This window comes from Macrotis lagotis, chromosome 5 (genome assembly GCF_037893015.1).
Source record: "Macrotis lagotis isolate mMagLag1 chromosome 5, bilby.v1.9.chrom.fasta, whole genome shotgun sequence".
Taxonomy (NCBI): Eukaryota; Metazoa; Chordata; class Mammalia; order Peramelemorphia; family Peramelidae; genus Macrotis; species Macrotis lagotis.
This window is the reverse complement of record NC_133662.1, coordinates 111,894,358-111,913,760: the sequence shown is the minus strand read 5'-3', so window position 1 is coordinate 111,913,760 and position 19,403 is coordinate 111,894,358. Positions and strand designations below refer to the sequence as shown.

Below are 19,403 nucleotides of genomic sequence, written 5' to 3'. Positions count from 1 at the left end.
TATCACCCTCTCCTCTTATCTGCCCTCTCTCTTCCTTTTCCTCCCTTTCCCTCTCCCATTGCCTTTATTTTAATGAGCAACACAACTTGTGTTTTTACATTATATATATTTCAAAATATATCTCTTTCAACACAATGGATGGAGCACTGACCTGAAGTTAAGGTCAAATTCAAACTCAAATGTCAGGTATGTGACCCTGGGCAAATCACTTAATCTGTCTCAGCCTCAGTTTCCTCTTCTATAAAATGTGGCTAATAATAGAATCCAGGTCCCAGGGTTATTGTCAGGATCAAGTAAGATATTCATAAAGTACTTTGGAAACCTTAAATTACTATGTAAATGTTAACTATTTTTATTATACAATCATACCTCAAAAGACCATTGAAGAAAGAGTCTCAGTAAAAATCATTGGTGAAGTATTCTAGTGTTTGGTTAACTTTGTTGCCCAGAAATTCTTGTATTTAATTAACTCCATCCCTTTGGTAAAACTTCTCTTTCTTAGAGATAGTATCAGGAAGGCAAAGAAGTATGGACAAAGTGAAAGAAAGGCTGAATTTGATTCCTCATTTCCTAGATGTATGACCTTGGAAGAGTCAAAATTTTTAAATTATTTTTTTCTTCTGTAAAATGGGAGCCTTTGATTCCTTGATGCTGTATTGCTATTGCTCAATTGTTTCAGTTGTGCCCTACTCTTTGTAACCCCATTTGGGGGTTTCTTTTTTTTAATTTTTATTTTTTTTTTAGATTTTTTGCAAGGCAATGGGGTTAAATGGCTTGCCCAAGGCCACACAGCTAGGTAATTATTAAGTGTCTGAGGCCGGATTTGAACTCAGGTACTCCTGACTCCAGTGCTGGTACTCTATCCACTATACCACCTAGCCACCCCTGGGGGTTTCTTAACAAAGATTCTGGAATGGTTTACTATTTCCTTCTTCACCCCATCTTACAGGTGAAGAAACTGAGGCAAATGGGGTTAAATGACTTATCTAGGATCACACAGCTAGGAAGTTTCTGAGGTCAGATTTGAACTGAGAAAGATGAATCTTCCTGATTCTAGAACTGGTACTCCAACTATGGTGCCACCAAAACTGTTAAAGAAGCGTTCATAAGCTAGCTTCTGGACAAATTACATTGCTTGGTGGGTCCACTTCCTGTGGCAGTGCCAGTGAAGATTCTTTTCTTTTTTTCCATTTTTTTTTGTGTTATTGGGCAGGAGGGATGAGGGCGAGGGGAGGAGTCTTTTTTGGAAAAATTTACTTGGGATCCTGGTATTAAAGGATTTGTTTTGTAGCCAGAATTTATTTTCCCATGAAAAGGCTATCCTTATTTAGAATCTTTGTTAAATTACAGGCAGAACATCTGTAAGTTCAGGGGATGTGTTTTCTAAGGATGTGATTATTATTCCTTAATCAGTTTGCAAAAGGTCAGAAAAGTCATGAGCCTGTGGTCAATGGTCTAAATGAATGAATCCAGTTAAAATAGATTCAGAATAATTTTTCATTATGTTAGCCATAGGGGTTTGAGCTGAGAGGAACCTTACAGTTTCTCTAGGTTCATCCATTCACTTTCCAGATGGAGAAAGAGAAGTCCAGAGAGAATAACTTGTCCAAGGTGAGACAGAGAAAGTAGTAAGGTTAGTCAGACAGTGGCAGGTAGCAAGCTTTGAATCCTGGTACCTTGACACCAAATCTAGAATTCTTCCTACTATATCATTTTGCTTCTCTACACAGGGATGGAAACCTCAGTTTCTTTCCTCTTTTTGATAACTAAAGGCCTATCTTCTTGCCCTTGTTGTTGTTCAGTCATTTAAGTCATTTCTGGCTATTCATCACCTCCATTTGGAGTTTTCTTGGCAAAGATGCTAGAGTGGTTTATCATTTCCTTCTCCAGCTCATTTTACAGATGAGGAAACTGAGGCAAACAGGATTAGATGACTTGTCTAGGGTCACATAGCTTGTTAGTGTCTAAAGCTGAATTTAAACTCTGATCTTTCTGACTCTAGATCTGATAGCATCTCCACTGAGCCACCTAGCTATCCTCATGTTACCCTCCATTTTGCTATATTTTCCATTGACAGGTGCAGTGGAATTCCCTGCTTATGTTATTGCTTGTGTTGGTATGGACAAAGTTGGAAGAAGAAACACTCTGACACCATTTCATATTGCAAGTTCCCTAATATGTGCCATGATTATGCTGATTCCCCAGGTGGGTTATTTGTTATCTTAAGTCAATGTTTTTTCCAACTTTTCTTAGTTAAAGACTCAGTATCTTTTTGCTGGGAGGAATAGAGGCACACTGAATATTTTAGTTGGCACTGAAGGAGAACTGGGTATCATAGGCACCATTCTCTTTCTGTAAGAGCTGAGTTCTCTGCCATGGTGTATTTCGAGGTAAATGCATACATATATTATGTACGTTTTGTTAATTTTTTTAAAGGCACAGACTATGCAAACTGTCTAAGCAAAATTTATATTAAATTATTTGTATATTTTCTTTCTCATGAAATAGCATAGCATCCAAACTTCATGGTTTCTCTGGGGAAACTCATATCTCATACTTAGAAAACCATTGTCTTTAACACTATTTTTCAAGAAATGAGTCTGCCATTTGGACAGACTCTGGAGTAAGGAAGACCTGGGTTAAAATTTAGATTTAGGGGCAGCTAGGTGGCATAGTGGATAAAACACCGGCCTTGGAGTCAGGAGTACCTGGGTTCAAATCTGGTCTAAGACACTTAATAATTACCTAGCTGTGTGGCCTTGGGCAAGCCACTTGACCCATTTGCCTTGCAAAAAAAAAAAAACAAACCTAAAAAAAAATTTAGACTTCGACATTTCTGGCTTATGTGACCCTGAAGTCACTTGACCTTTTTGCATTGATTTCTTCAACTGTAAAATGGTAAATATAGAATGGGTAATAATAACCTCTCTTACAGAATTGCTGTGAAGATTAAATGAATAATACTCATAATGCACTTTGGATTGTGTCAGTCACACAGTAGACCCTATATAAATGCTTATTTTCCTGTTGTATATACACTAAATTAGAGGTAAAGTGGCTTTATAAGTATAATCTTTCTTTTCCTTATTCAACAAGAGATATTGTCAAGGGACTGGGAATATTTTAGTGATAACTGCTGTGCTCATCAAGAAATAGTGTCAGTAGTCATTGGACATTAGAACTATGTGACATATGGTCCTGGAATCAGGAGGACCTGAGTTTAAATCTGGTCTCAGACAGTACACCCCCGCCCCCCACGTATATGTGATATAGCAAGATCCAATAGTAGTAGATTGACTAATAGATCTAATAATAATAATAATAATCTATACTCTTTTGAAAACCAAATTCCTTGAAACTTAAATATAAATTCTTTTTATAGTAGAACTGAAATTCTTTGAACTAAAAATATTTATGAAGCACCAGAAAATGGGAATACAAAGAAAAAACTGAAACAGTTCCTTCCCTCAAAGAACTTCTACTCTATTGGTTAGATCATGTCCATAGATGATACATAAATACAAGATATTCTGTTCAGTGAAAGTGAGAAATAATAATTCTGGTGTAACAGGAAAAAGTTACCAAAATAGGAAGTCATTCTTATACTGAGCCTTGAATCAAGATAAAGCTTCCAAGAGGCAAATTTGGAGGACTGAATTTATTGCAGCTCTGAGTGATGGCAGAGGTGAGATAGAAATATCTCAAAGTAGAATAGGTAGTGATCTAATTTGGTTGGAATATAGAGCACATAAAAGGGCTAGGAAGAGTCACAGGGAACAAGAAGGGGAGAACCTTAATTATTTGGTCTTGAAAGCAACAGGAAACCTAAAAGACTTTGCCCTTCAAGTTTGAGAAGCAGCTATTATTAGGCAAATAGAAGTTAAGTGATTTGTCCAAGGTAACAGTTATTAAGTGTTTGAAGTAGTTTTGAAGTGAGGTCTTTTTGACTCCTGTTATGGCCTTCCATCCATTTCACTTTCTGCCTCTAGGTTCTAGGCACCACTGGGGTGGTGACAGTGGAAATAAAGAAGGAACAGAAAAAGAGAGAGGCGGTTTAAGGAAGAGACGACATGTTGAAATGGGAGTTAGGAGATCCTTGGATTAGAATCCTGGCTCTAATGCTGTAATGTGAAATGGGTTCTCTGTTGGTTTTTTCATTTATAGAATGGCAGATTAATACCTGCAGCACTTATCTTTCAGGGCTTCCAAGAAGATAATTAGTCAAAAGTACATTGCAAACTCCTTAGAATGAAACATTTGCATTGTTTCCACAGCAGTGTTTTGAATGTTTTGGCAAATATGGCAGGAAAATTTGCCATTGGTATTAAATTTGGCCTCATTTACCTGTATACAGCAGAACTATAACCATCATTCATATGGTGAGAGTTGTTCAATTATCTTCCTGTTTTCCTGATATTTCAAAGTATATGTGACTTGATGGTGGGTACTGCCTTCCCTGATGCAGATAGTGACTCTCCTCTATGCCTGAGAAGGTGAGGCTTGTAATTTAATATGACTAAAAATTTGTTGTTTTCCCCACCCTAACCAACCTGGTGAAGAGCCTCTGTGAATTTCACTGGGCTTGTTGTCAAATGTTAAAAGATGGCAATCATCCAAATTGCCAGACCTAAACTCACAAGCTTTTCAGTTAATAAACCATTCAGTAGGGCATGCCAATGTTTTCACTTGTAAGGTTGCAGAGAACCCAACTTCACCTCCACTCCACAATGAGACATTAGAAAGGAACTTTAGTGGACATCACAGTTAGGTTTCATTTGTTTAATTGGATCCTAAATAAATAGAAGTCTGAGGTAAAAGAAGTTCTGGTATATTGTTACTTTAAGATTGTGGTTATCGATCAACCAATAAACATTTATTAAACACTTACTACATACTTGGCATTATGCTAGGTGGTTATGGTTCACTGACACTGAAAAATTAATAAATAATTATTTTCAAACATTTATTTTTAAAAATTACTTTTTAAAGTTATGCATAGGCCTAAAGAACTTTAATCTTCAATTGTCTTGGGCCTCTTCTAGTGACAGTGGAATATCCACTGTCCAATATCCTATGATGACTTTTGCTAGCTTCAAGGTACCGTGTCCACCAAGATCAACCATCATTTATGAATTTCTGTTAAAATGGCAGCCAGGTATGAAGAGTGGGGGTCTCTTTTCAACAAGATGTGCATCCTACTTCAAGAAAATGCCAGATGGTGAACAACTGAATTTGTGAAACAGTACTATTTATTAGGAAGTGAAAATTCATTTTAAAAGAAACTTTTTTATGTTATAAAAATTACTGGATTGAATTCATCTAATATTTCTATTATATGTCCTTTCTTCTGTGTCTTTCTAGGCTGTGGAGGTTTCTTTGGGTTTAATGATGCTTGACCAATGGTTCATGAGTTCTGGCAACCAGAGACACTTCCAGCATGGGACTATTATGGGTCTCCAGACCATGACCCTCTCTCGCTAAGTTCTGAATGGCTTATTGTCAGAAAGTTGGCCACCAAGTAAGAAATATTTCTGACCACAGAAATTCCTAAACAACCTCTTGTGAAGGTATTGAATGGGTTATGAACTGTAGGTTAAGGGAAGTACTCCTTCCACTTATGAAACTGCAGCAAATGTTCAAATCAAATACCATAAATATTTAGTTTTCTGTCTTGTATCTGGTATTTACCGTCTGTACTATTGCTTTTTCAACATTTCTAAAAAATTTTATGTCCCTTGCTGTAGGAAGTGGTAGCATTATGTGCTACATAGGAAGTGTGATTGCACCTTTCTGTGTTTATCTCACAAGTACGTGGATCTTCATGCCGCAGGTATTAATTAATAGCATTTTCATGATAATACTAATTTAGAATATAGCAATAGTAATCAGTAAGATAATTAACAGTTGATAGTATTTAAGAAAATATTTGGTTTTTTTGAAATGATTCTCTTTTGTTACTTCTAGAAATGCATTATTTCCACAGCACTGCAGTGTTTTGAATGTTTTGGCAAATATGGCAGGAAAATTTGCCATTGGTATTACATTTGGCCTCATTTACCTGTATACAGCAGAACTATAACCATCATTCATAAAAAGTTCTATTGGTGCCTTGTTTGCCTATCACAACCATTTTCAGATGTAGATGGCACTCCCTGTCCTCTGAAATTAAATCTTCTCTTTTAAGAAAAATAGATGAATAAAAATGAGACAATGGCTTTCTTTGAAAGCATATGTAGCATGCTTCCTTTATAGCTCCTCATCAAAGAGGCAAGTAGCTTTCATTATCTATTTTTTGAGCCAAATTTGACTATTACAATCACTTAAGTTTTAATTCCTTTTCGAGTTCTTAATATTAACATTATTATGATTGTTGTGTGGGGCAGGAAGGTGATAAAGTACCTGGAGACAGGAGGATCTGAACTCAAATGTGACCTCAGACACTTACTAGTTGTGTCATAGTCAGATATGATTGAAATGACTCAGCAACAAAATTCATTGTACATATTTTTGAAATGATCTTCTCCTTATTAATTCGTTAGATCTGGAATCAGGGTTGTCTAGGCAAACTGAGTGAATTAGATCTTTCTCACTTCCCTCTATCCATTGACTTCCTCATCTTTTGTCACTTCTTAGACAGAACAAATTCTTCTATGGTGAGACCTCCTCATCCTTTACTTTTATCATCCAAGGCTATGAACTTGGCCACTATCATTGAAACCAATCTCTGGACCCTTCAGTGTCCAAGTTCTCAGATATTATTATCTGATAAGCAAATTCATACATTAGTTAATGTGCCAAGAGGTGCTTGCTCTGAAGAAATTTTTTTTAAAACTAGAAATTTCTGGAAATAGCTCTACTGCTTTTATCTAACCCAGCAGAGTCAGAATGGTATAAATTTTAGGTTGGTAAGGAAGGCATTTTGAAGCAAACTAGCTTTCAGTATCCCTCAAATTGGAAATTTTGCGGGTAGAAATTGAAACTAGAATCAGGGTATACTTTTTAAAAAAGATTAGAGGGAAATAATATTTGGAATGGAGAACATACCTGAAAAAGCTAAAAATCAATGAGAAAGCTAACCATAGTTTATTATTGTTAATAAATAAAACAGATAATACTATTATATAAATAAAATAAATTTTAAAATAAACAAAAACAGAATTGTGGATACACAGGACTAATGGAAGATAAGCTCATCAAATTATCAAATTATTTTTAAAAACTGTAAAATATTCAGATTCAACTGATGAACATTAATAGGTTAAGACTTTAGAATTACTGATATCACTCCATATTTAGAAAAACAAAAAAATTGATATATTCTAGGAAGTTGTTCAATAAAACTTTTCAGAATGAACAGACTAATGACTAAATATAAATAGAAAGAATCCATATAACTCTGACAAAGAAAATTGTTTTCCAGACATTTCAGTCATGTCCAATTCTTCATGACCCCATTTGGCATTTTGCTGGCAAAGATACTATGAAGTGGTTGTTTAGAATCACATTCATAATAAGGGACTGAGGCCAAATTTTAACTCAGGAAAATGAGTCTTTCTGACTTCAGACCATGTACTCTATCCATCTAGTTGCCCTGCAAAAAAAAATGACAATATTTAATTCTTCCAGTTGAGATAAAAAGATCATATATTTAAGACTAGAAAAAAATCTCAGCAAATATTCAGTCAAATACCCTCCTCCCCAACATTTAACACATGAAAAAACTGGCTCAGAGAAATAAAATAATGTGACCAACATCACATAAATATAAAGTGGAAGAATCATGGTTTGAATACAATTTATAATGAAAAGAAAAAAAGAAAAAATCTTGTAAGTTTCAAAAAGAAACAATTATAGGAAGTAACATCGATTTTAGAATTCCTAAGAAAGATATGTGTGGATGATAAAAATATAGTATACACAAAATTAAAATGTATTGGGGAATTTAACTTAATTTTTAAAGACTTATTTTTAGACATTATTCAAAAACTTCAGTGAAGTAATTAAATAATTAACCTCCAAATGCAAAACATAAAAACTTTAACTAATTAATACTTCTGAAATTTAGAAGAAATAGATATTAATGAAAATGTAACTGTTTTATATAAACAAAGAAAGAAGGAGAAAATAAAATAAGTATAAATGCACATGAAAAAATAATTCCCAAGGAAAAAAGAAAGCTTCTCTTAAAGCTTCTTTATACTAGTTACTAGGATAAAGCAGGAATTTTGTTTTCACCATTTTTAATTGAGTTTAGATTATTATTAACAAGAAAAGCTTTTTTGAATTGCTATTCAATTTATGATGAGGAAACAGAATGACAGAAGAAAAGAAAAATCTAAAAATTATAATGCTACAAGTAAGCTGAATTCTTAGATAAAAGAATGAGTCATAGAATAACAGAAAATAGAATTTGATAATAGTGCTTTCTATTTAAAGTCCTTTGTATTTGATATGAAAGTTCTTATAAAATTTTCCATCTATTACAAAAACACAAAAAACAAGATTACATGGAAAATATCAAAGTTAAATTTGAACCAGAAAATATTGGAAAAGACAATAAAAGATACTGTTATACTAATAGAATCTATTTAAATAAAAGGGTAATTTAAAATGTTAATGTACCTATTAATTCTTTTTTGTATATTTTTTCTTTTTCTAAGGCAATGGGGTTAAGTGACTTGCCCAAGGTCACACAGCTAGGTAATTAGTAAGTGATTTGAACTCAGGTCCTCCTGACTCCAGGGCCAGTGCTCTATCCACTGCACCACCTAGCTGCCCTCTGTACCTATTAATTCTGCACTAAATTCATAAAAGAAAAATAAAGGATATTATAAGAAGAAATATCAAAAAATAAAATCAATAATAGAGATTTCAGAACCTCACTATCAGAATAGGGTAAATATAAAGAAGGACAAATAAGAAAGAAAATACAAATTGCATCACAGCACGAAACATATTAGATGGGGGTGAAATTAAGTTGGCAGAATACATGCAGAAATACAGCTGAAGTCTCTCAACATCATCCTCCAAACAACTTTAAAATAATTCCCCAAATCAAATTTTGGCAGAGCCAACAAAAGGTTCAAGGGAAATATTTTTCCAGCCCAAGACAAGTTAGCAGATCAGCAGGAGAGGTCTGTGATACCAGGGTGGAAGCTGGCCACAGTGTAATATAGAGTTTGGGAGTTCTTAGTCCAGAGACAGTGAGGGGTTCAGACAAGAGGTCAGAAAGAACCCTCTGCTGGCACTGGGTGCAGCTTAGAGATGATTGAAGACCAGTCAGAAAAGTGGTAAAAACCTCCTTCCTAGATCATATCAAACTTGGAAGAACTAAAAACTTTCAGATCCCTAGAAATATCTCTGAAAAGTTACAAAACCCCCAAAACTTGGAACAGTGTGCCCTCCACCCTGGAAGCAGAGCTCTAATTTAACAAAGAGTTAAAATCAAGTCATAGACTAGGGGAAATGAGCAAACAACAGACAAAAACAAATTGGCCATAGAAAGTTTCTTTGGTGATAAGGAAGATCAAAACATATCCACAGAGGAAGATAACAAAATCAAAGTCCCTTCATCCAAAGAATTTGTTTTAAGTCACAGAAGAGCTCAAAAAGGATTTTGAAAATCAAGTAAGGGAGGTAGAGAAAAAATAGGGAAGATAAATGAGTTGATAAGGGATCATTAAGGAGATCAAGGAGAAAATATTGCAAGTAGCCAGAAAGAAGCAATTTGAGTATCAGGGAGCCACAATAAGTATAACATGAGATTTAGCAGTTTCTACATTAAGAGATCATTGGATTAGGAATATAATATTCCAGAAGACAAAAGAATTTGGATTGTAGGATTACAACCAAAAAATCAACTACCCCACAAAAGTGAGCATATTCTTTCTGGGAAAATGATGGACGTTCAATGAAGTAGGGAACTCTCAAACTTTCTTTATGAAAAGATCAGAGCAGAACAGAAAATTTGGCCTTCCAATATGAGACTCAAGGGAAACATAAAAAGGTGAACCAGAAAGGGAAATCATAAGGGACTTAATGATGTTGAACTGTTTATATTCCTGTATGGGAAGATTATACCTATAGCTCATATGAACTTTCTCATTTAATAGTTAGAAAGAGTACATATAGAATATATATATATATATATATATATATATATATATATATATATAGAGAGAGAGAGTATATAGAAATATATGTATATATATACATATATATATATATATATATATAAAACTCATACAAACTGTCTCATTTATTAGTTAGAAAGAGTGTGTATATAGTGTATATATAGGTCATTTCTGTTTTCTTAAGGTATTATTTTTTCTGTCATTTTTTGTGCCTTAATTCTCTTTTTACATATAATACACACACACACACACACACACACACACACACACGGACCAGTTCTTATATTAATTTTTGCTCCAAAAGAAATCTTAGGGTTTATTTTTAGGTATGTCTTTTTTCATGATTGAAAATCTACTTTTATTCATTTATTCATGTTCAAAAATCTACATTTATTCATGTACAAAATAAATGTATTAAAATACAGTCATGTCATCTTCTTCTGGAACATGATCATAACTCTCCAAACCCTGAATTCTGACCTGAATTTAATGGGACTCCATTTCCTGCAGAACCATCGGCCCCAATTTCTCATGTCCAACAACAGATTCTCCTTAAATGAGAACTTCTTTTCCATGTAGCTAACTTGTAGTGCCTTGACATCATAGCTGTTAGTGATTTTTATCCCATAAATTTTTTACCCAACAAAAGGTTAAAAATATAAATGAAAAATCTGAGTAGAAATTGGCATAGGGCTGTCTTGTTAAAAAAAAGTATGGAGTTCAGACAGATTCACATGAAAATGTCATCAAAGTCTTAAAGAAAAAAATCACTCCTATGCTTTGATATATATAGACACCATTTCAGTATGGAGAGAAAGTTGGTAGACTATTCCTTTTAGCAAGGCTAATTTGGCTTTGATCACTAAGCCTGACAAGACAAGGCTAAGAGAGAAAATGATGGACCTCTATGATTAATTAATATTAATGCAAAGATATTAAAATGTCCCAAAATAGAAATCAACAGAACATAAAATATTAACCAGCATGACCAAGAAGTATTTATAACTGGAGTGCAAAGATAGCTTATTAATATGGGAATGATTCATGTAAGAAATCATATTAGCAAGGAGTGAAATGGTTCTGGATAAGGCAAGTGAGAGACCTATCTTTGTATAGCACTCCCTTCACTATAATAAACATAATATTCAAGTCATGATATGGTCCTCTTTGAAAACTAAGGATAAGTATTATTTTCAGCAAGAGGAAAAATAAGAAGACTGTAATTATGTCACTCAAAATTGAGAAAATTTTTGATAAAATATAGCATAAGGTGAGGACAGGAATTGCAGAACCTGAGATTTTTAATTGCTACTTGAAGGAAACCTAGGAAACTAGGAGATGGGGATGAGGCTGGAGAGGATTCCAGGTGGTGAAAATGTTCTGAGTGGGGGTGAAGTTGTGTGGAAGAAATAGCAAGGTCCGTATTTTTGGATAGAATATTTAGTGGAGGGGAGTAATGTGTTAGAAGATTAGAAAAGTAGAAGGGAATTGGGTTATTAAAGGTAACATTAAACAAAGGATTTTTAGATAAGGTGTCCCAAAATCTGAGTGCAGTTTTGTTGTCATTGTTCCAATGCTTTATGACCCCATTTGAGGTTTTCTTGACGAAGATACTGGAGTAGTTTATCATTTATTTCTCTAGCTCATTTTACAGATGAGGAAACTGAGGCAAAGAGGTCTGTAACTTGTCCAGGGTCTAAGGTCATATCTGAACTCACATCTTCCTGACTCCAGGTCTGGAACTCTATCTCCTATGCCATATAACTGAAATATTTAGTCTTTGAAGTAAAAGGAAGATGCTAGAATATTTTTGAATGGGATGGTCAGACCTGTGCTTTAGGAAGATTAGTCTGATAACCCAAAAGAGAATGAAGAGGAACAGGTAGAGACTCAAGGCCAGGAGATCAATCAGTAGACTATTGCAATAGTTTAGTTATGAGGTGACAAGAACCTGAGGAGTCAGAGGAGACAAAAGGATGTATATAAGAGAGGTTTCAAAAGTAGAATCAGTAAAACTTGGCAACAGATTATGGGGTGGGGGTGAGAGAGAGAGAGTGATAAGAATGGCATTTAGGTTGTGAGCTTGGATAACTGGGAGGATGCAGCTGCACTTAATAAAAATAGGGAAGTTTGAGAGAGGCGAGGATGGGAAAATAATGAATTTCATTTTAGATATGTTGAATTTAAGATGTCTGTGCAACATCTAGTTTAAGATGTGTATTAAGAAGTTGGAGATGTGAGACTGGAGGTTAGGGCTATATAAGAACTAAGAATCATCTGCATAGAAATGTCATTGACTCCATGGGAGGGCACAAGTTCACCAAATAAAACAGAATAGAAGGAGAAGAGAAAAGGTACAGGACAAAACCTTGGCAAAATGACTTGGTTGTTGATAAATGACTTGGATAAAAATCCAGCAAAGGAAACTCAGAAGGACCAGTTGGGTAGGTTGGAGGAAAACCAGGAGAGAGTAGTACCAAAAAACCGACAGAGAAGAGAGTAATTGAACACATTGATAATTAGTAATTGATATTGTGCCCATTTCCCCACAATCCCTCCCACATTTGTCCTTTTTCTCTTTTGTCATCTTTGCTAGTCCAATAGGTATGAAGTAGAGCCTCAAAATAGTTGTAATTCGTGTCTCTCTGATTGATCTTGTTCTATAGTGGTAGATATAATGAGTTATCTGAGTAGTAGAGGTTCAGTTGAAAATCATGGGGACTTAGGAGGGACATTTCAAAGTCATTAGTCCTTCAGAAGATAGGGACTGAACTAGTTGAGGGAGGAAAAGATATTTACTTAGTTTTCTATCAGTGCATCAAGGTCTGCCCCAGACTAGGGGAATAGATAGTGGGGAGTAGTAGGAGCACTTTAGGTGAGGAAAGGCAAGGGAAGTCCATGAAGACCCATTTCTTCCTGGATATGCATCTCCCCCCCCCCCCCATCCCTGGGATTTCTTTTGTTTGAAGCTTTGACCTCTTAAACTGCTGAAATTTTCCATTAGGAAGAGGAAACAGGGTAATTTGGGCCAAGGGTTTGTCTGGAAGAATTGATGGTTCCTGTTACTGCTTATCTGCTTGTCATTTATTATTAGACCAATCACTGCTATATTGGAAGGATAAGTTCTCTGTGCCAGCGTAACTCTATATAAACAATGTTGCTTAAAAAGTAGGATTGGAAGTCAGGAGAACTGGCTCTGACATTAATCCAGTTTATTTCTTTCTCTGTAAAGTATGGGAGTTGACCAAAGAGTTCTCTGTGAACCCTTCCAATTCTAAAAGTCTGGATTTTTGAAATTTAGCCTCCATTTGACTCCATTCCAACTCAGCCTCAATTTCAGTAAAGCCTTATGGTACCTTTGTGTCCTTGACCAGGTCCCCTACTCTCCAGGGAGGGGCATCAATTTTCTTTTCTAGAAAAATTAAAGGTTTGGTGGTGAAGGGGATAAAGGACCAGCTCTGGAGTCAGGACTTGAATTCAAATCTGGCCTCAGACATGTGGCACTAACTGTGTGACCCTGGGCAAGTCACTTAACTCTGTTAGCCTCAGTTTCCTCATCTGGAAAAAGAGCTGAAGAAGGAAAAAAGATCTGGAAAAGGAAAGGCAAATCACTTCAGTATCTTTGCCAAGAAAATTCTAAATGGGGTCACAAAGAGTTAGACACCACTGAAAAACAATAGAGGAATGAATGGTGTAGCTTTTTTTTTTCCTAAGAAAGAAGTGAGCTCTCAATAATTGAAAGTAAGCAATTAAGCAAATGGAATTTCAGAATTCATCCTGCTTCTTTTCTTTCTTTTTTTTTTTAAGCAAGACAATCAGGGTTGAGTGACTTGCCCAAGGTCACACAGCTATTAATTATCAAGTGACTGAGACTGAATTTGAATTCAGGTCTTCCTGACCTGAGAGTGCTGAGCTTGAAGTCAGGAAGATTCATCTTTCTGAGTTCATATCTAGTCTCATGTGAATTTTTTTTTTCACTTGGGGCCAACACTGAAAAAAATCCCCATAGAAAACAGAAGCAGAGCATTCCCATATGTTCCTGCAGCTGCCACCAGGTTGGGAGTGGTGTAGAAACTACAAGACCTGGCCAAGTGTGTGCTGGAGAATCAAGACTTCTGACATATTCCTATTTTATTCAATTTTTCTTGATAACCAGGTATTAACGGAAGTTGCTTCTTTACACTTGGTATACTTGGTATCAGAGAAATCTGTTTGCTATATGTGCTGGCTTTGTGTACAAGGAGAGATTTCTCAAGATTCTTAAATTCAAATGGATCCTTCATTAAAAACAGTACTCTATTCATTGAAAATTATAGGCTTTACTCTACATCAATTAACTTTAAAAGTTGTGTGTTTATAATTAATTATTTTTCAGTACTAAAATTGCAGAGAAGCTCCTGACTTTCATTAATGTAGGTAGTTTTCTTGATATACATGTTTCCCATACCAAATCACATGTCCAGTCTCTATTCCTCTATATACATATGGACATATGATTGCATGTACATTACTTTTCCTTCCAATCAGATAGCATTCTAAGGTTCGACTATATTTGAATAAAGTAGGTTTTTTGGGAGCTTGGAGGGAGGGGGAATCTCCTATCTAACTATATCTATTTATCTATCTATCCATGTATACATATGTATTATATATTCACATATGTGAATATATACACATACGGATTTATAAATAGTAGTTTATTTTTTTCAATTATATATGCTGATAGTTTTTAACATTCATTTTTTTTAGGTTTTCGCAAGGCAAATGGGATTAAGTGGCTTGCCCAAGGCCACATAGTTAGGTAATTATTAAGTGTCTGAGACCGGATTTGAACCCCGGTACTCCTGACTCCGAGGCCTGTGCTTTATCCACTATGCCACCTAGCCGCCCCGTCAACATTCATTTTTTATAATATTTTTGAGTTTAAAATTTTTCCCTCCCATCTTTCCCCTTTCCCAAGATAGCAAACTGTCTTATATAGTGAACCTAATATATTTTTAAGCAATAGCTTTTCTCCCTTCCCTTCCTCATTTCCCAAGTTGGCAAGCAGTCTGACATAGTCAAAATGTATTTTTAAATAATATCTTTTACTTTCTGTAATTGAGCATCCTTTCTTGGACCAGCTAAGGCAACTCAAACAACTTAGGTTTTATGCTTTGTTTTTATTTTTTGTGATATTTGTTCAATAACAATGAAAAATTTCTCAGGAATTTTTTGTGTGGCTGTCATAAGACCTAGGGAGGCAGTAGTTTCTTTGTTAGGCCTGAGAGAATAGGAACTTCCAATCTATTTTTAAACAATGGAGGGGCAGCTAGGTGGGCGTAGTGGGGCAGCTAGGTGGTATAGTGGATAAAGAACCGGCCTTGGAGTCAGGAGTGCTTGAGTTAAAATCCGGCCTCAGACACTTAATAATTACCTAGCTGTGTGGCCTTGGGCAACCCACTTAAACCCATTGCCTTGTAAAAAAAAACACCTAAAAAAATGGAAAAAATCATGAAATTATATTTTAAATAATCATCAATATCCATCAATATTTTAAATAATCATAAATAGAATGGTAGTATGACTTAATTGGATGTAGAGCTGGTTTTGTTGACAGGACAGACCTGGATTGAAGCTTTGCTGTGATTCACATGTCTGTGTGATGTTGGTTAATTCATTTAAACCTCTCAGTGCTCTTGCTCAGAGATGTCAAATATGCAATCTGTGATACTCCTGGGTATGTGAAAATGTTATTGGGAAATATTTAGTGAAATAAAAATACAGTACAACATAGATAATTTTAACTTGTGGGTCAAGTCAGCATGTACCTTCAGGGATATGTTTCTATTTGAATTCAACACCACTGTTCTCAGCAAGTCTCTACTTCATTTGACTGCTCTGTACAGAATTAGAGGTCTTCCCTTAAGGGGGGGGGGTACCAATAAAATCACAGGTGCAGTGCTGTTCCATAATAGTAAAGGAGCATGAACCTTCACTTCCCAGCAAAAACAGTGCTCTGTACACCGAGAATGCTCAGTATAGTCTATTTCTCTTAAGTCTCACAGTTCAGTCCTACCTTTTTCCTCCTAATTTAACTCAACCAGATCATTAAAAAATGTTTCATTTTTAGGAATTAGGGAATCCTGTTCCCATCTCCCCAATCAATCAATATATATATATATATATATATATATATATATATATATATATATATAATGTTCTTTTCTTTTCTTGAAGCTATCAGTTCTTTTTTAAATTTTAAATTAGGGATATTGGAAGGATGAGAAATGTTAAAGTACTCTGTAAATGTAAATTATTAATATATCAAGTCAGATTTCTATTTTAATGATCAGTTTGAGCTGGAATGTCACAATATACTCTGAACATCTGCAGGTAAATGGTTTCACACTGCCCCCTAGTGTAAACAATAGTGGCCCCCAAAGTTTTCAGATCCTTAGAACCCCCTCCTCAGAAATCTGAAGTAACCACTTTCTCATAGTTGTAAAAATCATAGCAAAGTAGGACAGTATATTCATCGTCTTCTGATATAAATTCCAAAATGCTCTTTTTTTGGTTTTCTCTTGGAAACAACTTTTTATCCCTCATTTTACATTTATCGGTGCTTAGCACATGTCTGGCACATGGTAGGCATTTATTAAAACCCTCTAGAATGATTTGTTGATGATTTGCTGATTTATTTTATCTCTTCTAGTTGCTGGTTGGTATTATGGCCTTTCTGACCGGAATGTTAACGCTGATGCTCCCCGAAACTCTCGGGAAACCTTTGACCAACACTTGGGAGGAAGCTGAAAAACTAGGAGTGGAGAAAACCATTTCTCCTGCCAAATTGCCTCCCACAATAAATAATATGGAGCCAGAGAGAATAGAGATGATTCAACAAGGGACCTCTCATACCCATGGCTAAAAATGTTTTATATGTTGATTGTCATTTCAAAAGTCATTGACCATTAATATCATTTTATTTACCCCTCTTCTGCATATTTGTATTGTTCCTTTTTAAGGAGTTTTAGAAAATATTTTCTATAAATAAAGAAGTTTTATAAAAACAATGTTCTATCTGCTAATAGATTAAACATAGGCAGACACTTTATGTTTATTTCTTTACTCAATTTATTATTATTAGGAAGAGGCTATATTTTTCTTTTGTAATTTGTACCCCCCTTCTCCTTCTTTTTCTTACTTTTTGAGCTTCAAGATTTTTTTCTAAAGTGATTTCTCAGATAATTCATTTTGAGAATAGATTTAAAACAGTAATTGCTAGGGCTTAATTAGCACCTTTAGATTTTCAAAGTATTTGCAAATATTATTTCATTTTTATCCTCACAACAACTCTGAGAGGCAAGTATTGTTATCACCCCCCTTTCAGAGATGAGGAAACTGAGGTCTAAAGAGGTTAAATAACTTGCCCAGGGTCACACAAGCAGCTAGGTGTCAAAGTGAACAGAAATGTCTGGCCTGAAGTTAGGAAAACTCACCTTCATAAGTTCAAATCTGGCCTCAGACACTTAGCGATGTGACCCTAGGCAAGTCACTTGATTCTGTTTAACTCAGTTTACTAAGCTAAAAAAATGGCAAGCCATTTTCTTTGCCAAGAAAACCCTAAATGTTGTCACCAGAGAGTCAGATATGAGTGAAATAAAAACAATTCTCTCCTAAGGAATAAATGCAAATGCAGAACACCACCAACAGGGTCACACAGCTCAGTCTTCCTGACTCCTCTATGCCACCTATCTGAACAAAAAATTGGGAGTGGACCAAATTTGTTGACCTGTTTTATTCCCAAAGAGAATTAAATATGACAGGTCCCCTTGTTTTATGTCCAGTCAGGGCATCTTGATCTCACCGTGCTTATAGTCCTCTGAATTGTTTGATATTTTTGAATTTGAAAACCCTACCCTGAGATTATTCTCATATAATTAATGACCATGAACCTGCCAATTCTCCCTTTATCTTCAAGCCAGGTTTCCCCCATGAGTCTACTTTACATGCCAGGTTCCTTTTGAAGTTGGTAACAATTCAGTACTTCAAAGATCTCTTCAAGTTTTCACTGCAAAATCAGAATTTGAGGTCAAGCATGCTGACTGATCTAATGTCAATTTGAATATTTCTAAGGGCTTTTGTTCTTAGTAATTTGGGTGAAGATGTCATTCCTTTGCCATGACATTTGTTTTGATCTTTTTCTTTCCTCAATTCTGGCTGTATTTTAAAACTTTCTTTACCATCCTAGCCCTTTCACTCCATAATTATCATTGCATTCTAATCCTTTTTTGCTAGAATTGAGGTGTACATTTTCTCCTAAGTGTATATATTTGTAGTTGTTAGTGGTTTCCTTGATCATTAGGAACTGATTCTTTTAGCTCAAAACTCAAGTTGATTCAAAGAGAGAAAAAGCTATTAAATACAGCCTAATTGAAATAGAGAAATGAAAAGTACAGTAACTCATTCTGCTGTCTGGGAAATTTAGGTGTTCAGGCTACAAGGAAAAAATTGTTGACTTTTAAAATCTTCATCAGAACTAACTTGTTCACACATTAAACAAAACACAAGTAGAGCTTTCATTTTTAAGTACTGCTTTCCCCTGTAAGTTAGATAATACAAATATATTATCATCTTCATTTAAAATTTTTATCACAATATCATTTTCCCCAATTATATGTAAATATAGTTTTCAACATTCATTTTTGTGAAATTTTCAGTTCCAAATTTCCATCCTTCCCCTTCCCAAGAGAGCAAATTATCTGATATAGGTTATATATGTACAATATCTTAAACATTTCCATATTAGTATTAACTCCATTTTTATGGATGGAAGAATTGCAATTTAGGTAGATTAAATGATTTATGACTGCAAGCATTGTTACTAGGTTCAAGACCGGGTATTCTGATACCAAGATCAGTATTGTTATTAAATAATGATAGGTTTTCCCAGGTAAATGCTAAATTATCCATTTCCTTTAAACTTTAAAAAAATAGTTCCTTGGTGGCAGTTAGGTGGTACATGGGCTCTGCAGTCAAGAGGATCTGAGTTCAAATACAACCTAAAACATTTGATACTTGTCCAACCTTGGGCAAGTCACTTTAAAGCATTGCTTCATTAAAAAAGAAAAGAAGTAAGTTTCTCCTGCCATTAATGCAAAATAAGAATGTAAAAAGTTCCCTATCCCTGAATAGGCTCCACACTCTTCTAAGGGATCTGGAAATGGCTAGATGGATCTTGTTGATGGTGGGACAGATAAGCATAGTAGCAGCACTGTGTCAAGGAGAGAT

At 35.0% G+C, this 19,403-nt stretch overlaps 1 pseudogene; it reads left to right on the top strand.

Annotated features, from left to right (window-relative positions):
* Positions 1-17,186, top strand: part of LOC141487800 (solute carrier family 22 member 16-like) — a 30,889-nt pseudogene extending 13,703 nt beyond the window's left edge.
* Positions 17,187-19,403: the final 2,217 nt, after the last annotated feature.